Source organism: Nomascus leucogenys, chromosome 3 (assembly GCF_006542625.1).
Source record: "Nomascus leucogenys isolate Asia chromosome 3, Asia_NLE_v1, whole genome shotgun sequence".
Classification (NCBI taxonomy): domain Eukaryota; kingdom Metazoa; phylum Chordata; class Mammalia; order Primates; family Hylobatidae; genus Nomascus; species Nomascus leucogenys.
The window spans coordinates 82,387,503-82,409,904 of record NC_044383.1 but is presented as its reverse complement, the minus strand read 5'-3'; the positions used below and the strand labels follow the sequence as shown (position 1 = coordinate 82,409,904).

The following is a 22,402-nucleotide window of genomic DNA, read 5'->3' as shown; positions in this document are numbered from 1 at the left end:
TCTCAGTAAACTATCGCAAGGACAAAAAACCAAACACCGCATGTTCTCACTCATAGGCGGGAATTGAACAATGAGAACACACGGACACAGGAAGGGGAACATCACACTCTGGGGACTGTTGTGGGGTGGGGGGAGGGGGGAGGGACAGCATTAGGAGATATATCTAATGCTAAATGACGAGTTAATGGGTGCAGCACACCAACATGGCACATGGATACATATGTAACAAACCTGCACATTGTGCACATGTACCCTAAAACTTAATGTATAGTAATAATAGTAAAAAAAAGACAATAGTATTAAATTTCCCACTATTGCATGTATTTTTAACATTAAAATTTTCAAAGTTATATTTTCAAAGAATATTTTTCAACTAGGTATCTAGGAGAGTAAAATTTAAAGAAATAATGTACTCTAAAGTTACTCAGATATTTAATATGTAGTATACAAGCATATTTGAGTAATCTTTCCTTTCTTTTCTTTCCTTGCTAATTATTGTCTTTCTTTCTAGTGTCCTTTACTTTATTAAAAGTTAACATGTATTATGAGAAAAAAATTACTGACTGAATAAGCTTGGAAACATAAAATTAAACAAGAACATTCCTAAATTAAGTCACATAATTTAAAAATGCACATCACAGTGTTTCTGTAGTCATTAGGGATAGAAAGTTGACACTGAGCTTCCTAGCAGCCATTAAAAAGAGGCTCATTCAATAAAATCAGTAACAAAATAAGTATGACTCCTCTGGGAAACAAAGTGTGAGAAACATTTCTCCTGTAGATTATCATAAAAGGACTCTGTATTATGTAATAAACTGGATTTTTTTAAAAAGTCGTTATTTTAAATGTAACAATATGTTCCACAGAGCTCAATATAAACTGAAAACATAATACAGATACATCAGTTCTGCAAAAGGTGAGAATAATGCAGTCTTGGTACACAGGTCTCAAGTTTAGAATATTTAAAGGAAGAACTGCAAACTGGAAAGCCATAGGCCACATTGGCTACAGATCTTTCAGTTGTCATTTTTATTTAGTTAGTTTGAATGCCTGGGAATGACTGTTTCTCAAACTAATTGAAGTAAAGTACTAGTTTTGTTTTAAAATTCTTATCCATCAAGAATTTTGTAAAATGTGCTGAGAAATAAATACTAGGAAAAATATATTTAAAAAGACTTAAAAGTAGATGTAAAGTATTTAAATTTGGGGCCAATTTCCTTGGAGCAATAGTCAATTCTTCAAAATGTACTAATCAATATAACTAAGTTTTTGATGACTAGTAGATGGAGCAGGTCAAAGGTATGCTTCCTTATAAATTGCTAGGAAATAAATATTCTGTTGCTCTGTTGAAGGATACACTATTTGTTAAATAATTACTGTCCAGTTGTGGGCAGATAATCTTTTACTAGACCAGTTTGCGACACTGGGCCATGATCTCGGGGGGCAGTCACTCTAACTCTACATAAAGGTAAGTTTTCCCAGTATATGTTTACTAGTCTGACTACAATGCTTAATAGCACCAGCAAACCATGCAACCTCTCTGAATTATAGTTTTCTTATCTACTAATCTGTCTCAAAAGTCTTTCCCAATAACTCTTCAAGGTTAGTGTTAGATTAAGATGATTGAATTTAATAAAGGTTTCATTAATATAGATGTGTGTCAATACTTTGGAATAAGGCAAAATGTTATTTACCAAAATTAGGTTGTTTACACACATATACTCAAATGTTCAAATTGCAAGGAATTAAAAATATGTGAAATAACCATCTCTAGGCACTGTTAGAAAAGTGCCTAATATGTAGACCTACCTAATGGGACTTCTCTCCTTCTTCCAATCATGATTTTTTAAAAGTCAGGTTTATTGAAATATGATTTGCAAACAGATTATTAATCTTTTTAAAATGGCAAGTTCTATGAATTTTGACAAAGGCCTACAAACCACCAGTGTATATCAAGATATAGCACAGTTCCATCACCTCAGAAATCTTTCTTCTTGTCATTTTAAAATCAGCCTCAACTTCCCACCCTAACCCCTCAAAACCACTGATATGTTTTCTGTTCCTACGTTTTTATTTTTTTTAATGCCGTATAAATGTAATTGTGCAGCATGTAGCCTTTAGAGTGCATTTTTTCACTGGGCAGTAGTTCAATCCTTATTATTGCTAAGTAGTATGCCATTGTATGAACATACCAGTTTGTTATTTATTCAGCAGTTGATGGACACTTAGGTTGTTTCTATTTTTGGCAAGTTTGGGTATTCATTCACACCTAAATATTCATTATAACTTTGTATGTAAAAACACATGTTCATTCTATTTGAGTAAATACCTAGAAATTTTATTGCTGGGTCATATGATATTTGTATTTTTAACTTTATAAGGAACTATTAAACAGTTTCCAAAATTGCAGCACTATTTTGCATCCCTTCCAGAAATGAACCAGTGTTTCAAGTGCACCACATTTTCACTCAGACTTGGTAAAGTCATGTTTTTGTTTGTTCTGTTCTTGTTTTGCTCTAATAGGTCTACAGTGATATCTTACTCTGATTTTAATTTGCTTAATTTTCTTAATAATTACCAGTGTTGAACATCTTTTCACTACTTTTTTTGCCAGCCATGTATCTCCATTGTTAAAATGTCTGTTCAAATATTTTGCAACTTGTTTTATTGGGTTATTTGGTTTTGATCATTGAACAGTGAAAATTCTTTATATATCCTGCATATCAGTCCTTTATGATATGTATTTTGTAAGTATTTCCTTCCATATTCTGTTGTTATTGGGTGGAGTATTCTGTAATTATCAGTTACGTCAAACTGGTTGAGGATGTTGTTCAGGCCTTCTATATAGTTACTGATTTTGACTTGTTCTACTAACTACAGACAGAGGAGTTCTGGTCATCAGAAAAACCCACAGTTGTGGATTTATCTTTTGATCCTTTCAGTTTAATCAATTTTGCTTCTTGGACTGTGAAACTCTGTTCTTAGCTGCACACATATTTGGGATTGTTGTTGGTAAATTTATCCACTTATTATAGAATTTGTGATCTGTGATAATATTTCCTTTCACTTCTCACCTTCATTTTGCTCTTTCCTGAACTTTCAATTTTTCTGCCATAATTCTCCATCCTTTCATGCAGATTGTCCACTTTTTCCTATTAGGTTCTTTAATACATTAATCGTAGTCCCTGTTTGATAATTTCAACTCCTGGATCATCTCTAAGTCTGGTTTTGTTCATTGTTTGACCTCTTTTGAAAATGGGTTTTTTTTTCCTTAAATTTTTGTATATCTTATAATTTTTCAATTAAATGTCAAATATCAAGTGCAAAATAATGGGCAATGATGCCAATCATTTATACCTAGAAACAGAGTGTACTTTTGCTACTCTAAAGCCATTAGTTTGCGGCATTGAGTTACTCTGGTAAAGAGTTGACCTTTAGGGTGCCAAAGACTTCACATTCCTCTAGCCTTGTGCTTAGGATATGGGATGAGAGCTTGAATAGACTGGGATTTTGTGCTTTATCTGAAGTGGCAGCCAATCCCCTACTCTGCACCTGTATTACCAAGAGGCTCCCTCCTGTCCCCACCCTGCTTCCAATATTTCTCATAAGTACCTGGTGGAAGTCCACATATAAGCCCCAATGGGTGACATCAAACTACCCTTATGTCAGGGATTACCAGAGTTTCTAAACTGTCAGTCAGTCTTTGGCAATTTGTAATGATTTTAGCTTTTTATAGAATTTCTTGTTAGATAATTTAGATAATAATAATTTTTATCACCGCTTGTATGACAGCCAGGTCCTATTCGATTCTCTGCCACATATGACACTATCCCCATGACTCATTTCTCAGTGGAGGAACCTATCATTTCTGAAAAACCTAGATATTTGTTTGCCCGGTGAACTCAATTTCACAACAGGTTTAAGAAAAGTTATGGTTTTGTAGTTCATCTGGCTCTGTCTTGTGATGGTGGGATTGGCACTCTTTCCAGTTTTGTTCATCCTGGTTAAAAGAGGAACTCCTCCTGTTCATGAGTTTTAATTCTTGTGGAAAAAATTTTATGCCACTGTGATTGAATAATTATTAAAATATATAACTTCTTTTCTAAGTGATTACTTCATATTGTCATGGAAAGTATGATTCTAATTAGCTCTTCAGTGCTCATTATATGCTTCTTTCTGCATTACTATATAATATTCTGAAAGTTCCAAAGTTCTCCTAGTTGCTGATTATCAAATTGGATTATCTAATTGTCACTTGCTAATTGTCTATTTGGGAAATAGGCTCATTCTATTTGTTACAAACTGAAATGATTATGTCTTCTTAAATTCTTAAGTATGGGGAAGATGTAACATTTATTGAACGAAAATTTACAATGCCAGTCAGTGTTTTAAAGATTTCTACATATTATCCAATTCCACACTCAAAATAATTAAGCAAAATTTTTATGTAATAGGAAAAAGAGTCTTAGATACACTAAGAAATTTGACTTTAATCTCTCAGCTAAATAGTTGATATTAAGTCTTTGTTTAATTAAAAACATTAAACATTACTTAATGTTTAAGCATTCCTTTGCCATTAAAATACTGACCAAAACCGCAATGACTTTTGCACCAGTCGAATAATTAACTCAATAAACAGGTAAGAATTTGAACCCAGTTATATCTGGTTACAGCTCTGTGTTTTTTTTTCCATATAATGCAGTGTTTCCATGAAGCCCTATTACAATATAGGTAAATATTTGTCTTTATTATTCTAGAACTTCTACTTTGCCCCTTCTTCTCTCTACAGTATTTCTTTGTTTTTCTATTGTTCGATATCTTCCTCTTTTCTTCTGCACAAGATTGCCACTGTCATACTCCAAGCAAGCCAGTCATTTCCTGATCTTCCATTCTTCCCATAAAAAACATATCTGTCTTGTGTTTGATTCACTCCAACCTTTTTATTCCTTGAAATGACACACATATTTTGTAAGTTCTAAGGTATTCACATGTTAATGTTGCTATTAAATAACAAGGCAATGTAGGGACAAAAAAGTTACAAAAACCTGTTTTTTATGAAGAAAACAGGAAAACATTGGCTAATGAAAATTCAAGAATTTAGAATTCTTAAATTTCCAAAATGGCTCTGGAAAAAAAGCAGAAAAATACAGCCCTTGAAGTGAAGTGAAGATACAGCCAGCCCTTGAATAACCAACAAATAAAGAATAAGAGTCAGAGAACCCATCACTTTATCTGATCCTTCAAGTTCACTGCACAGAAGGAAAGGGCAGCTGTCCCTTAGAGACAGTCCTTTTGTTGATGTTTTTGTTGTTTTTAGAATATGAGTAAGCAATAAGAGTCAGAAGAAATTGGAAAATTTGAGAAAAGAGGAAGGGGAGAAGTACACCAGATTTCAGGGTTGGCAGCACTGGTGATAACAACAATAATGATTAGGTGGGGTGGTGACAGAAACCGCAAAGGTAGGTATGAGCAGCAGACATCTATCTGAATGCAAGAGAGAGAAAAAAAACTATGACAAAGAAATAAAGAAAGAACATCTGTGCATCAGGGCAGAGAAAGGGACATGTATTCATCTTCAGTCCACCTCTTTGAAAAAGAGGAAAGGCAAGATGCTTTGAAATTTCTAATGCAAGGTTAGAATAGAAGTAAATTCTGGATAACATAAATCAGTGACTCCAAACCTTTTGATAATTAAACAAAGTTTTACATTTAATTTTGTGACACTCTCTTCAATGTCTAAACATATAAAAGCGATATAAAATCTTAAAGTTTCACTATAAATGCAAAATTTCAAATGTTTCAGCATGTCTCAAAACTAGGAATGAGTATCAGGATATGAATATTTACAAGACTATAAGTAAAACAATGGTCATTAAGAAATTTTATAAATTATTTCAGCTATACATCTTCCATTCAGTTATTCCTCATGGGACATAATTGTCTGAAATATCTGAAAGTAAAGTCAACATTAACAGACACTGTTACTTTTAGTTCATCTCTACTAGCGTTTATTGGATACTCACCATGCTTCAGTTGGGGAGGTAGGCACTAGGAGTACAAAGAGTAATAAGCAACAAGGTTTAATTTCAGAGTAATCCAGTCAGGGAAACATAAATATATAAGGCCAACATGATGTTGTAAAGGCATAAAATGGTACAAATAAACCTGCCATTGTGTCAATACAGAGAAAGGCATGTGTCCAAGCCTAGTGTATAGGAGATGCCTATTAGAGAAGATGACAATTATGCTCAGTCTTGAAAAAATTAAACATATTAAAGCAGCATTGCACCTTTTTCATTTTATTATTTAGGAAAATTTGGACACCCTTCAAACTATAAAGCATTGGAGAAATATTATGGCCATGGGAAATATGTAGTAACATATTTTTGCTTAATGATTTTGATTTACAATACATTATAGTTACACAAAATATATGCTTAATATATTTTGTGGTTTAGGCTCAAATTTTTACTTCCTGACATAGAAATTCTCAATTCTTTAACATGCCCTATGCTGTAATCTATATAGGTTTTAGTCAGAAATTACTAATTAAGATTCTAATATTGCAGTTTAAATACAATATATTTGTTCCAAAAGCCTCCTTCTTATTTTCTATCTTAGTAAGAGGTTCATCAATCTCAGATAACAAAAGTTTAATGCATTCCATCATTAGGAAATAGCAAGGATGAACATATATCATACCACAGATAAGAAGCCTATCCAAACAGTCACTTATTGAAGCCTTTTGTCACTATTGGGAGACAATTTTCCATGGGTCTTTCACATTTTGCACATCTTATGAAAGAATCATTGACTGCTTTTGTTTTGAACTATTTTAAAAACATGTTTGTAAAGCAGACAGTCTTGGAAGACAGAAATAGCATCTTCTGGAACAAAGGGAGGCATGCTCATTGCCCATTATAAAGGGGTGACATTTCTTAAATTGAGGGCCTTTTTGTTTGTAATGTGCATACTTCATGTTGCCTTGGGGAAATTGGGACCCAAGGAAGAGGACAAAAATGTTGATATTTTTGCTACTGCTATTGCTGTGAAAAATAAATTGTCCTTCATCTCTGACCTAGGAGTCCATTGTTTTCTACCAGCATCCATTCAACTGTGGCAGGCTTTCATGTTAACTTGTGAGCAGGGAAGAATCTCAGACCTTTCAGAGATTTTTATAATGTTAGTGATGAGGATGGGATGCTGACAAAGTCATGGCTTTCTGGAAGAGAAAAGATGAGAGCCCTGCAGGCCTATTAAATATTCCAAGTTAATTGGGTTATGACATGAACCACCACCACATCACTTGAAACTTATGGTACATATGAAGTCTCTCTCCTTCCCTGCTCTCTGATTCTTCTCTGTCCCTGTACCATGACCTCGCTTATTTAAACAGAAACACAACTAAGGGTTCAGGGTATCCATATCCCCAATAAGTATCAAAGGATATACACACTCATCCAGGAATGTTGAGAAATTTCAGGAAGATAAATATTTGAGAGAAGTCTGCAGGAATCAGTAACAAAGATGTTTGCAAATTATATGGGCCACTGGGCAATAGACAGTCCTTCACTTCTTTGCCTTTTAATGAGGAGGAATCAAGGAGGTCATTGCAAGCTAAATAACAAAAATAGGTAAAATACAGATGCCAGAATTTTCCTCCAAATGGAACGAGTTCCTTGTCTGAGAATTCCAGACTGGAATCTAGAGTCCAGTCTCAGACCTGCAGCACTGTAACAACTAATACTAAGATTTGCGCTGGGTAGGCAGAAGCTTCTACCCTCTTTCAGACAATAGTTAAGAGTAATGTGTACATATATTGAGTGTGAAAAGGGAACTCCATAGCCAGAAACCAGGTGAATCATTAGAATTTTGGCTCACAGTGGAAAGAAGGGGTTATGGATCATATTGTTCTCAAGGAATCATGGCAAATGCTGTGTTGACTTACAGCTAAATCTAGCCTTCATGCCAACCTTAGATCCATTTGGAAGTAATGAGAAAATGTATCGAAGGTTTTTGCAGTGGGACTTTGCTGCTATAAGGAAGCTTTATTCCTCTTAAGGAGATTTTTCTGAGACAGAAAAACTCCTGTGGAAAACCACAGATGAGGCATTGACTAGTATTTGGGCTCTTAATGGCCTGGATTGAGTCTAGAATTCTGACAAAATTAACCCACTAGAAAATTGAGAAAGAGACCTGAAGAAACCTAGGTAAATTATTGAGGTCATCAACACTATGCAGAGAAAGCTCCCTATCCTTGATGCTGAAACTGGGAGAGCTTAAGAGATATAAGATATTGGGGCAGCTAGTGCCCTAAATTAAGGTGGATGCCTTAAAGTCACCACTGTGTGAGCCAAGACTGAGTCAGCCAGAGGTCACAAACCCCATACCCTAGGAAAAACAGCAATGTATCTGTGGCTTCTGAGTCAAACGATTCCCCAGGATGAAACAGATGGTGCCGGCCACAGGAGTCCTGCTCCCAATATAGAGTATTGGGTGGACAACAATATTCTAAGTTAATTTGGTTATGCCATGAGCCACTGCAATATCATTGAAACTGGGATAATACATATGAAGTCTCTCTCCTCCCTTGCCCTCTGATTCTTCTGTCCCCTTCTCCCATAATCTCAGTTTATTTAAAGAGAAACATGACTAGAGGTCAGGGTGTCTCTATTCCCAATGGGTATCAAATGACATATGCACCTATCCAAGAATGTTGAGGAATTTCAGGAAAATAAGGGAATCAAACTTTTAGGATATTTGGATGTGGACATCCAAGTCATGTTTTTCACTGGATTTATAGAAAGAAAAGATTGTCTGATTTAGCTAATGGGGTTTGGGCAGTGTTCACAGTGAGAAAGGCAAGTTAACATGATCTCATGAATGGAGCCCTTTGGGCCAATTCAATGTACTGTTCTATTTTCTATATCCAATTGTATAGTAATTAATATATTAAGTGCTTATACTTCATCATCAGTTAAGTGCCTGGGGAGATTATCACAATTGGGAAAGGCCAAATGTAGTGAAGTGCTAAAGGGACACATAAATCACTTTTTGGTCTTGTTCTCTATTTCCCCCCAGATGGTCCAACAAAAACAATAAGAAGAAAAAGAAGAAAGAAAATCACAGCCTTGATTACAGACTTGAAGGGAACATGGGTGCTAAGAGATGCAGTATTTTAATACAACAGCACTGTATGACCAGTGAAACAGTGTAATGAGAGCTAGAAGCTTGGAATGGATTATCACCAACTGAATCAAGTTGTTAATCCCATAATCCCAACTAGTCATGTAACTGAATCCATTGCACAGAGTAAACTCTCGGTATGCTGTCTTGGACTGTGCCAATACCAGCTTTTCTATACCACTGGCTTCTGAGGACAAAGATCAAGTCACAACATAGCCACCAATATACATTTGTAGTAACCTCCCACATTACTACAGGTTACTCCCAGGGGTACCAACATTCTTCTGCCATTTGCCATCAGTAGTACATAAGTCAGCATAAGTGTCCCTACTCTCTATGGTGCAAAGCTTTCACTATACAGATGATGTCCTGTTAATCAACCAGTTAGAAGCTTCCATTGCAATGGTCTTGACTGTGGTGTTATCACACTTCTATCAACTGTGGAAGCTGATAAATTCTGACAAAATTCAGGGTTCTGATTGTCAAATAAAGTTTCTTGGGACTATGTGAGCAGATTCACAATGTTTAATCCTTCTGGTAGTCAAAGAAAAACTGCTGTCTCTTCATCCCCAACAAACAAAAACAATGTTCAGGAGCTTATTGGAACATTTGGGCATTGGAGATGGTATGTTCCTCACTTGGAAATTCTACTTGGACTTCTATATTAGCTGGTCCAAAAAATCAGCATCTTTTGAATGAAGCAGAAACCAACACACTGTGTTAGTAGGCTGTGGCCTTCTCTCTATATGTGGGGTCCCACATCCCTAATTAACCTGTGAACTACCAGTTTCTGTGACTAATGATTTTTCTAATTGGAGCCCCCAGAAAACGTAAGCAGCTTCCATTCACAGGAGCCCTTTGGGATTTTGGACAGATCACCTCCTTAATATACAGGATATAACCGTACCAGGTACACCTCATTTGAAAAGCAGCTATTAGCTTGCTACTGGGTTCTTGTCAAAACTGAACTCCTGATCCTGAAGACCTTATGACTGTCTGGCATACTATTTCATTTTGGGGTGTACCAACTCAGATTCAATGACCAACAAAGGCAAAAAGGGGTCCTATGAACCTCACTTATAAAATAGAAAGAGTATATTCCAGCTTGTAGCTCACCCGGCTTTCCAGTGGCATCTCAGCTTTACATGAAAAAGTGGCTTACTCAACTGTTGCAAGTGCCTTAAATTTAACTCTCTGCCAGATCTGCCATCCCACACCAGAAAGCTCTGATCATGATTTGATCTATATTCACCTTAACGATAGCAAAAAATTTACTGGAAATAGCAGGAGATGGTCTCAGCGTCTGCATTTCCCATGCAATACCTGTCAACACCTCCAGATGTCTTTCCCACTCCCATTTCTGTAACTCTTGCTTAACCATTCAGTGCAGACAGACAAACACAATTAAGCTGTTGGTGAAGACAAATATGACAAGTTGGATTGACTGCCTTCATGCAGCCTCTTCAAAACAAGGAGGACAACAAGTCACTCATACTTAACTTAGTGGGTTAAATTAATCTCAGACCCTTTAGGACCCTTGAAAGTCAGCAGGAATTGACTAGTGAAATAGCTCAGTTGGCTCTCTACAGGTCAGGGCAGTGAAACATCATTATCATTAACACCTACGTCTTGTAGCTCATCTCATGTCAAAGATTTCCCCATTGTTCTTGAAGCTCTCTAATCATATTACCCATGTAACTCAGCCACTTTCTTCACACAATGAATGTCATGAAAACATAAAATTATAAAGAATTCATAAAACAGTCAACAAGTTAGGAGGTATATTTTTCTCTCTCATGTAAAAATTGAATACCTTATTTTTTTCTCTTGGTAAACCAGTATTGAACATAAATGAACCAGATCCTTCATGGGCGCAAGCTATTCCTACTATAGCATAATTCAGGTACCTTCAGAAGCTGTTTGGGGCCATTATGTTTTTCAATAACATATATATTATAAACTTCACCTAGGTATAAAAGTAATTGTCCAGTCCGTGTTCTAGGTCAGATGACATGTAATACGTATTATTTAAATGCTGCCATACACTTCTCCCAAATTACTTAATGAGTCTATATTTTATCATCCCAACTACATGTCATCTTCCTTTTCTATCACTGAATTGCAACTGTTCAATAAACATTCATCAGAGTAAATAAAATATAGATAATTACAAATACCTTTTAAGGTTGTCTAACTTATTAAAGTGGTTTTTAAACTTTTGATTATGGAGCAGCTATTACATACATTGTTCATAACCTCCTTCCCTGCATCCTCTGCATGTACTTCTCTGTGAATATTCCTTGAAGATTTAAGTTTCTTAAAAGATAAGCCTTTCCTACTTACTTTAAAAGTATCTACTTAGTTACATTTCCATTAAAAGATTACCCTATGACCTCCAAGGACTGAATCAACCACTGAATTTGTTAGTTTGGGACTACGTATGTTCGTTCTACTAATAGGTTCCTGCATTGTCCAAAAAGGAAAAAAAATCTCTGTCAGAGTTAAAATTAATATAGAAAGCAATGGAAACTTGTTTTTTTTTTAAGGAACTAAATAATTTTTTTGTCAAGCCTTAGCCACAGCATGACTAGATCCATGTTACACAAGACAGATTTTCTTTTTTTGTCTTTTTGAGTTTTTCTTGGGCACTCTTGTTTAATACCAAGGTGACATCCCTAGGTTAAAGCAGCTGGTGTCTCATCACTCCTTTCTATTTGTTCTTACTGGTTTCTCCACTTAAACTCTAAGCTGCTTGAGGTCAGAGTTTAAATCATACTTACTCTTGTGCCTGCCATCATCATGTCAGTTCTTGCCCCATAGGCCCTCAATAAAGAGAGGCTGAATTACACTCCAAAGAAACTATGTCAGGGGAGCCTTAGAGGTGTAGTTTTCCTTTCATCCAAATTTGCATCTTAATGTGCTATAAGAAGACCAATGCCTAAGATCAATGCCTCAGCTTTTGAATCAGCCACCCAGCAGTGCGAGATCACTGGTTCCCCTAGTTTACATCAGTCCAGGCACATTTAGATAATATAGTGTTGTTCCAGAAAATGTAATGGAGATATCAAAATATGTCACCATGTTATTCTTCCTAGATGAAATGATGGTGATGAGCCACCATCACCAAGAATACAGTTTAGAGCTTATTTTTTACGCAGTAATGATAATGGTTTCCCATAGATTTAGTCATTCACTTTCATTGATCTCTCTGGCTATCAGTGAAGAGAAAGCTAAAAGTGCCAGGATTTTCATCTGTGGGCTTGGAACTTTGTGAAACAAATTTACCTTCCCTGACCACCTGAGCTATTCACAGTCTATGGAGGTAAAAATTTAAAAATAAATAAACATATGGATACGAAACCTTCTCTGTGATGACATAAATATTGAATCAACATGGAGATGAAACTGTAAGTGCATTTTGCTTACAGAAACTAAAATCTGTTATTTTAGGAATATTTTTCAGTCAATTGTCTATAAAAGTTTATATGGAAGTGTCCATGACATGCTATTAACATGAAAAACCTTACACTGCATAAGTGAGGAATTTCTAATAAAAATTGTGCAAAAATGTTAAAAGATTTTTAGATGGGCTAGTTGCAGTTTAATTTTTGAATATTTCCCAAGCTTTAACCTGAAGGTGGGAGTGAATGAAAAAGTCTGGTTGACTGATTACCTTTAACTATGGTGTGTTGGAAGCCTAGGCATTGATATGGTCCTTGAAGAAGCACAGACCTTTTATTTCATTTTATTTTCAGATTTCTTTAACATTAATATCGACTTCTCCTTTATTAACATCTTAAAATAAAAGAAGTGGAAAATGTTTTTTATTTTATAGAAAGACAAATACAGCATGGAACTGGGAGACCAGGATTTGAATTCTGTTTCTATTAACTACTCTGGAACCTTGAGCAAGTCATTAGTAGAGTAATAGAAATGGAATGTTCTCTATATTTCTAAACAACATCTGAATTCCGTGAATCTTTCTATTAAGAATGCCGAGCATTCCATTTGCAGCTAAATGAATAAAATTGAATTTTACACAATCAGTCACAGGTAAAAATCACAGAATTGAAATGTTTCTGTCAGGAATTTTAATTGTACATTAGAGTTTATGAGAGTATCACTTTATAGCATTGTTGTAAAACTTTGGTTGAATCATCCTGCTTATTTTGAAATATTCATTTTACATATTTGCTCTTAAGAATGTGTTCTGCTAAATACTCCCTCCTGAATGCAAGATAGAAAGCAAAATTATGAACATTTATGTAATAATTTGATACTTACAAGTGTAATTTGGGGGTTATTTAAATTTATAAAATTTGCATTTTATAATATAGAGACATGAATTTATAAATAAAAATGCAAATACTTATAAAAACATAATAATACATCCACTGCAATGAAAAAGAAAATACAAGAAATATATATTAAAGTATAAAAATACTGTATGTGGTTATCTCTTGACTGAATCCTCTTGCTTCATAAGACACTAAATTGTTTAGCTGTTTATCTAATATTATAATTTTAGGTATGTGTGAGGTGTGAATATGTGTGCCTTTTTTTCAAGGTATTTTTGTAAATTTGTCTAGAATTTTATTTAGTTCAGTTCATCAATTGGATTACACAAAATAGTTTGCCTTTGATGCTCAGATTTTACTAAATAAAAGGAATAAAATACTTTATTTTTAAAAACTTGCATTTTTATTGCTATAATTAAGGAGTCATATCCTAAAATTCAAGTGGGAAAACAGTTGCTGTTCCAAATACCAAAATAATAGAACCTGTATTTAGTTAACTTAATTTGATTAAAGAATTTAAGCCAGTCTCCAAGGAGTTGAAGACTCCCTATCTCTCCCTTCCTGCAGCTTTCTCTTCCTCAACCATTCTTTCTCTTCATCACACACAAGGCAAAACATGGTTTCACATGGAACATTCAACCAATGGCAACTTGTTGATGGAATAATCTATATAATTTCCGTAATTTTTAATTCCTGTTTATAATGTTTAATTTACATTTAACATTGCAAATACTTAAATTAAACCCGTCATCCTCTAGGTGGCATATAATTACGAGCATTATAAGAGACAGTTCAATGGTACTCAAAGATATGCCATTCCAATATTGGTGTGCCTTACCTCCCCATACGTTATATTTAACTGTTCAACCTTTCTTACTAATGACAATGACATTAAATTCTGGCAGATCTTCTTGACTTTCAGCTCACCATAAGTCTTTATAGAAATTCTTGCCATAATTTTTGGCAGACTAGTTATTTGCATTCTCATAGATAATTCTGAGACCTTGTTAATATTTTCATGTTAATTGGAATTATGTTAGACTACATTGACTTTAATTTATCATCAACATAATTATGGGCAATAGCTGATAAAAATATTACTCCTTGCTTTCAATTCAGGATGTACCGATTCCAATACAGATTAATTACTCTTGGACATACTGTGCATAGTAGTCACCCTACTGTTACCCAAATGTACTGCTTTGAATGTTCTTAGTCAAGCCCTAAATATAACCAACTAAAATTTTCAAACTTAGAAAACCAACAACAAAGTCATTATTCACAGCCCCTCTTGACATTTAATGCAGCTATCCACATTTACTTAAAACCACCCCTTGTCAGTGGACTTGCTCAATGCATTTCTGCCTATGTCTACACAAAAGGGAAATAAAAGCTCAGATACAGTTTGAATGAAAACAAACCAACAAAAATTCCTGACATTGGAGAAGGTATTAAGGCAATATTCACTAACAAATTCCCTAGATGATGGCTCAACTTTCCCTTCCTATTTCTTATGTAGCCTGAGACTTGCTCCTTTAAGGTGATGAAGCATACATCTCTCTCCACCAACTGCAAGAGCAAGAATGGCACTTTAATTTGTATTCCCCTCAAATTATAGTGATAATAATACCAGGAAATTTATATTGACATACTGCATGCCTCAATGGGGCACCTTTTAAAGTTTCTAACATTTATTTCTGGATATTCTGATCCGTATTGCTTAGAACACAAGCCCTATGACCAAGGGTTCCATAGAGTACAATGCCATGTTGAAATGAATGCCTTTTCATAATTTCTCTAAAATATTAAACCATAAATTGTGTGGGGTAGTTTTGTTTTTAAGATTTCAATACATGAGAAACTGAGAGCACAAATTTTATTATTTCAACGACCCCTCCCGATGTTCACTTATTCCTCCATCCCCCTTGCTCATATTCATTCATCGAACACAACTCTTTATTTTCTCGCACTACAACTAGAAATAATAAAACGGTAAACATGATTTCAGAAGAAACGACCACTGCCCTAAGAAAACTTCTACAGAAATACCGTCTGGTGCTAAGATACTACACAACTCTGGAAGCACCCAAATAGTGCAGGAGCTTCTTGGTACAACGTTTTCTAATCCTCCTATATCCCTCTTTTAGCCACTACACCTAAAGAAAAATAAGAGCTTTGGCTTATTGCAATTTCAAAGAAGATTTTAAAGGGTAAGTTTGGTGCTACTCTCATCTCCTTCAAGAAAAAGCTTCTTATCCTCAAGAGTTGCTGAGCGTTTGATAGTGTTGTTGCTGAAAGAGATTCACCACCTAGGCAAGTCCTCCGTTCTTAACCTGGAAGTAAGACCAATTCCGCAGGAACAGGTAAAATAGGTGTGTTTCCTGTACTCAGCTAAGACGCCTCTCAATGAACAGAACAAACCTAAGCAATGCAAATAGTTCTGCGCTTTAAAACAACAATAACAGAAAGTTTGGTTCCAAAGGGTTTGTTTTTTGTCTTTATTTTTACCTGCTTGATCATACCCTTAACAGCCCAGGTGCTGAGTAACACACAAAGTAACTGTACAGAAACCAGGATCACAGCGTGTCTGTGTCAGTTTCCTGAGGTGACTGTCAGAAAATCTGGAGAGGCACCATTGTGTTGAGGGAATGAGGTCAGAATTCACTGAGGACCATTCACCCTGGGAAGGAATAGGACGGGACAGTCGGGCTCGAGAGCCAGGCTTTGGCAAAGGAGAGAAGGTGGGTCAGGGAGGACTTTGTGGAGAAGGCTTTGTCAGCGCGAGATCGATCGGGTGAAGGGTGGCAGATGGGGGCGTTTGTGCACTGGCATAAGGTGGGAACGCAGGGACAGTAACAGTAGAGATGACCCTGTTTGGGGTGACCAGAGGGTCGGGGCCATCTACCGCTGCTAGTGTGGGAGCCTGGGGGCTGGAAGGTGAGGCGGGACTGCGAGCTGCAGGCAGCTGTCCCCGACAGGGAGAGGCGTTCAGGTTTCCAGCAGGTAGAGTTGAAATCAAACATCCCCTTGGGGACCACAGAGCAACACCCTCCCTGGACCCTCTGCCTGGAGGACTGGGAATCACAGCAGCTGGTTTGGGGTGCCTCCCAAATCAAAAGATGTTCTCTCCGCGCCAAGCTTTTGACGCCCGACCCCCTGCACTCTCCCGCCTACTCACCGGTCCTAGGGGTAAAGCGCCATCCGGGGCGCTCGCGAGGGCTGCGCGGCGCAGGAGGCAGGCAGGGCCAGGCGGCGGTGGCGGCGCTGTCCTAAGAGCGCGACTGGAGCCGGGGGACACCGAGGCAGCGACAGCGGCGGGGGCGCGGGAAGCTGCAGAGGAGAGCAGTGAATCTGGAGCTGCTGCGCCGCGCGCGCTCTCTGCCCATCTCCGGCTTCGCTGAAGCTGCTACAGCTACTGCCGCTGGAGGGGAGGGAGGCGAGGGGGAGGGGAGGAGGCACGCGGTAGGGAGGGACGGAAGAGCAGGAAGGGTGGGGGGTGAGCAAGGGGAGAGGGGGAGATGGTCGTCCAGAGTTGAGGTGGTGGGGAGGGAGGCGCACAGGAGCCCAGCAAAGGTTCCCACTAAATGAGCTCGGGAGGGGAAATGGAAGATGAGGCGATGGGTCTCTCCCTCGCCCTCCTTCTACCCTACCCTCCTTCCCCCTTCGCGCCCTTTCCTTGGGCTCTTCCTCTCGTGGCTCAGGCTGGGGGTTACCCAAGCTTGGCAGCAGCCGCGGCTTCAGCGCGCTGGTGCGAGTGCTGAGTCCGGGAGGCAGCCGTTACAGCTCTCCACGCCACCGGCCTGTGGCACCTGTGCGTGCACACTGCCGCCCGCTCCATTGCGGCGGCTCCTGGACCAGGATCCGTAGACTGTCGCCCTCCTTCTCTCCCCTTTCTGGACAGATTATGATTCTACATGTGCATCCATGACATCTGTATAGTCCCCCATTGGTGTTTGTTTCCCTGGGCGCTCTTTGGCACCGGCTGTCCCGCCAGAAGGCGCCAGCAGGGAGCTCAATGCCGGCAACCATCGCTTGCCCCTTGGAGCTGTTGCCTGGGCAGGGGTGGCCTTGGTTGTTTACCGCCAGGGTTGACCAGCTAACGAGGTAAAAAAAGAAATATATACATATATCGTTTTAACCCAATTGCCTCGGACCGTGTTCTCAATGATCTAAGAAGGCTGTGTGAAGGGCATAGTGACAGCCCATTACCTTCTGTCTTGGTTTCCTTCCTCCCTTTTCTCAACATTCTAAAAACCTAGGGATTGAAAGATCTCTGGATCTCCTTATCACAGAGCTTTTCATTTCCCCCTGCATTTTCCTAGGGTTGGTCCCGCTTTCGTAGTGTGGATTTTCGTTTGCTCTATTTGACTCTAAATCAATCCTGTATATTCGCAAACTACAAAGAGGCGCATGCAAATAGATACTGTACTGAGGGCAGATACACGCGCGAGATCGAGAGGGTGAGTTAACACACATTCAGTAAATATAAAAACAACTGAAACATTATTAACTGATTTCCGTGAGCCGTAATTTTATTTTATAATTTTCACGTGGTAATTGGGGATAGACAGTGAGCAAGTAGATTATGTGTCTAAAATATATGACTAGAAAAAAAAGTCTGGTAAAACTCTCCTCAAATAACATAACACATAAAGTGAGCTAATTATTCCCAGACATTCCCAGGAGGGAAAGAGATTCTGATTTTGTTTGGCTGGCTGGTTGTGTTGCCTTAAAAATAAAATGAAGTAATCTTTCAGTTGGTGGATTCATTTTTTAAAAGCCTAAAGGATCATAGTCTCTAGAATAAATAAGGTAGGCATTTCATTTTACATAAGTGTGTCTTATATAACAAATGTTCTCATATTTTAAAAAGTGCTCTCTTAACTGTAAATGCAATGTGGAAAAACATTTTCAATGCAATAGGCCATACCTAAATATTGATGAAAAACCTCTAGATTTCCCTGCATACATTCACATGAAGGAAAAAACAATGTTGGAAATAAAGTATTACTTGATGGGCTGGACGGTATCAACTTGCTAGACTCTGTCTTGTTGAGTATATCTGCTAATTAAAATATTTGGTTCAACATTTACCTAATGACCTGAATGAGAGAACCACCTCCTTATTTAGGGAACAAACATCTAATTATTCGAGTACACCTCCCTTTTAAAAGGTATGTGTTACTGTCTTCAGAGATCCAGAAGTGTACCATGCAAATTCACCCACTGTTATTCTTTCAATAAAGATCATAGAAAGAAAAGGTTGGCAAAGACTTACAATTCATTCAGCTTCGTAAGTCTTCTCAGTGGTGCCTATACTACATAGGTGAACAATAAATTTTGCAGATGCCAGCGGCTACTTAGGCAGAGGATGGTTACCAAGAATTAATTAAATCTCTGTTTCTCATTTCTGTTTAGAATATTTCTCATCGCTTCCTTATTAAAGTAATTTACCTTTGAGAATTTTTACTATTTTCCTCCTACATTTAATTATGAAACTATAACGCAATAGCTTATAGTCTCATTTTATGGTTCTAAAATGGCAAAGACAAATACGCAAACTATAATGCCTTACAGCCAAGCAAAGGAAAGGGGTGATGTTTGGAGTACAGCAAGCAAGCTTCTAACTCCTCCCTCCAGCTTACAATCCCCAGCCACTTGGCCCTCCAGAGACAAGACAGGATGATAAGCAATGGAATGGCATTGAACTCTCCTGCCAAAGGACTTGCATTTCAATGTAGATTCTGAGGCTGGGTGAAGACTTCTCTGTCACCTTTACTACAGCATTCTCACCCGTTTATATTTCTTTCCCCTTCTACATCTTTATTACTGTTGTACTGTGTTATGCATTACACCATGGGAAAAATTAATCAATTTAACAATAAAAGCTTAATTTTAAAACACTGACCCTTTGAACTTATTTAATTGAAAACAAATTCTCATGCTGAAATTTTCTAAAATCAGAAAGATTCAAAACCCTGTCTTTGAACTGATACTGCATGAGTGCCAGAAATTGGTTAGCAAAGGAAATATCATTGCTCTATTTATTGAACACAGATTCAATTAGCACTCCCTGTAGGCAGGCAATATGTTAGGCCCCAGGGATATCATAGTTAAGAAATGTGCTAACTGTGCCCTTGTGAGGCTTAAGAGTCCAGTGATACAATAAAAAAAAAAGCTTTATCACTAAGAAAGATATTCTAGTAATAATGATGATCATGAGAAATTTCAAGTTTAAAGATGAAATATTTAATAATTTAATTATAGGCATTAAAAAGATTAGGAGTAAAGGAAGACAGATTATGAGCCTCTGCTATAACCAATCCTTAAGTGAGCTGCTGAAGAAAAGATGAGAATGAAGGGTTAGTTAAGAAAGTCACATTTGTTGTAGTAACAGAATACAGTGGATGCTTTTTAGGCAAGAGAAAATTTTGGTGAGCCTTAACTTTAAAAAATAAGCATCTGCTTTTATTCAAAGTGAGAAAAATGGAGAATAATAAATGTTTCTGAGGTTGCAGACACTTCTAAAAATTATATATGTACTGTATGATACATATGATTAGCTCTGCTGAATACATGGACTGAATCTATTATGAAGACAGTGGCAAAAATTAGGAGTTTTCCCTTTCCTCCCAAGGAATGTACCAAAGAATCAAAAGGAAAAAAATCTCACAACTTTTCTTCAGTAAAATCAAAAGATAGATAATCTGCGGTTTCCAAAATTTGTACGTGAGATCCCAGAATTGCTGAGATCAAACAGAATTCTCAGAAGAGAAAGAAAGAAGGGCGGGGAGTGGGGCCCAATGATACCTAATTTGAGAATACAACAACAACAACAACAACAAACAAACAAACAAAAAAAAAACTTCTTGAAAGTGAGACTTTCACTCAGAAGAACAAAATCAATTTCCATTGGTTACAACAATGGATTCAGGAACTACAGTTGGGGTACAGCTGCAAAAGGAGGAAAGAAAGAAACCTGACAAACGTAGAGGACTCAGTTGTGGCTAATCTCAGAAAACCTACAAAAATATGATTCCTGAAGGTAAGTTCTTACTGTGACTTAAGAAACCTATATTTCTTGTTTGCACCAATCAGTGTAAGAACTGCAATTTCCAACAATCAGTGTGGATAGTGAAAGAAGCCCACTTGGATGTGTCTTGCAGGAAGTAATGGAGTCATACACAAAAATTATGCAGAGGAGTGAGTCTGTCTCTGTAGCAGCAGTGAAGATAAACCCTTTGAAAATCCCAGGAGTCATTTTCCTCTCCTTTTCCCAAGAACCTAGATAAGAAAAATGTAACTCAGTTGTATATGAGTAATTGAAAAAAGAAAGGACACACTGTCAACAAAAGTAGTATAGGAAAGGACTTGCACAGGAGTAGTAAAATGTATCAATTGTTGAAGAACACACACCATAGCAATGTTGTCATGGAGAAGTTGAGAAATTTTTTCTAACATTACAGCAGAAATTTTCAAAAAGGCACAATGAAGGAATTGCTTCTATAAATGAAAACTACAAGGTACAAATGCAAGAACTTGGGAAGGGATGATGAGAGACAATAGGAGCTGGTGACACATAGCTGGGGGAACTCAGAAAAGAAGTGAAGAAAAAAAATACCTTCACGAATTAAGAATATAAATGGAAGAGTTACAAGGTAAGATGGACACTGAGATAGACACAGCAAGAAAAAGAAGAGACAGAAATGAGGAAGGCTAACAAAACGAAATGCAAGTAAGGAAAAAATACACAGGATTAGAGAGAATACAAAAGATGGAGAAGATAGGGAATGGTAATCCAATAGATACATAATTAGAGAAAAGAAATAAGTGATGGGAAAATAAATATGTCAATATATTATTAAAGAAAGAAACATTCTTCAAATGAAAGATGACTTGAAATTTCACTTTGAAAAGAAACAATGATTACCAGGAAAAATTTCCCCAGAATCATCAACATTGAGATGTGTCCTAGTACAGTAACTAGAATTTAAGTATAAAAAAGAATTTTTTTAGGCATGCAGGCAACAGCAATCAGTAACTTATAAAGAAAAATACTGATACTGGCCTCAGAAGTCTTCACTGCAACTTCAGTGGAATCGAGCCATTCAATATCAGTGGAACAAAGCTTACAAGAAACCAAATAAAATAAAATAAAACTAAGGATTTTTTTCTTTTTAGCTAAATGGTTTTTCAAGTACAATGGGAATAGACAAACAATGGTGAACATGCAAGAACTCAGGGACTGTTATTCTCATGAAACCACCTTCAGGAAATCACTAGAATAATGAATGAAATTCAGCTTTCTAATAAATAAATAAAAGAGACATGCTGAATCAAGGACTGATTTTCAAGTTAATACATTCAATTTATTTATCTACTGATCTACAATGTTAGAATATGAGAATTAAAGCAGTATAATGCAATATAAACCTTGTAGAAAAAATAGACTCTGACAATATAAAAATGATATGAGATATAATGGCATCGATTTTCTAAAGGCTGGGAGTCCAACAAAACCACTTAAAAGAACAAATAAGTAGCATGACATTTAGCAACACAAAGATGAAATTTAATCCAAATGATTTGATAAATTATCTAGTCAAGCAGGAAGGCATGGAGGAATAAGAAACACTAATTTTTATCATTACTTTAACAAACTAACAGGAACATTTCTTACTTTAACTAAAAAATAGAGCAATGCAGATAAATAATGACAAAAGTAACACAGAACAAAATGAAAATCTTTGTAAATATTAAGAATACATATATAGGCTGGGCGTGGTAGCTAACACCTGTAATCCTAGCACTTTTGGAGGCTGAGGTGGGCAGATGGTTTGAGCCCAGGAGTTTGAGACTAGCCTGGGCGACATGGTGAAGCCCTAACTCTACAAAAAATACAAAAATTAGCCGTGGGT

The 22,402-nt window shown here is 36.9% G+C and overlaps 1 protein-coding gene across 1 annotated transcript in view; it reads right to left on the bottom strand.

Moving 5' to 3' along the window:
• Nucleotides 1–16,906, bottom strand: part of FUT9 (fucosyltransferase 9) — a 195,446-nt gene extending 178,540 nt beyond the window's left edge. The window contains exon 1 of the mRNA XM_003258348.3: nt 16,663–16,906. The gene's annotated coding sequence lies outside the window, so the exon portion shown is untranslated. The remainder of the gene's footprint in view (nt 1–16,662) is intronic.
• Nucleotides 16,907–22,402: the final 5,496 nt, after the last annotated feature.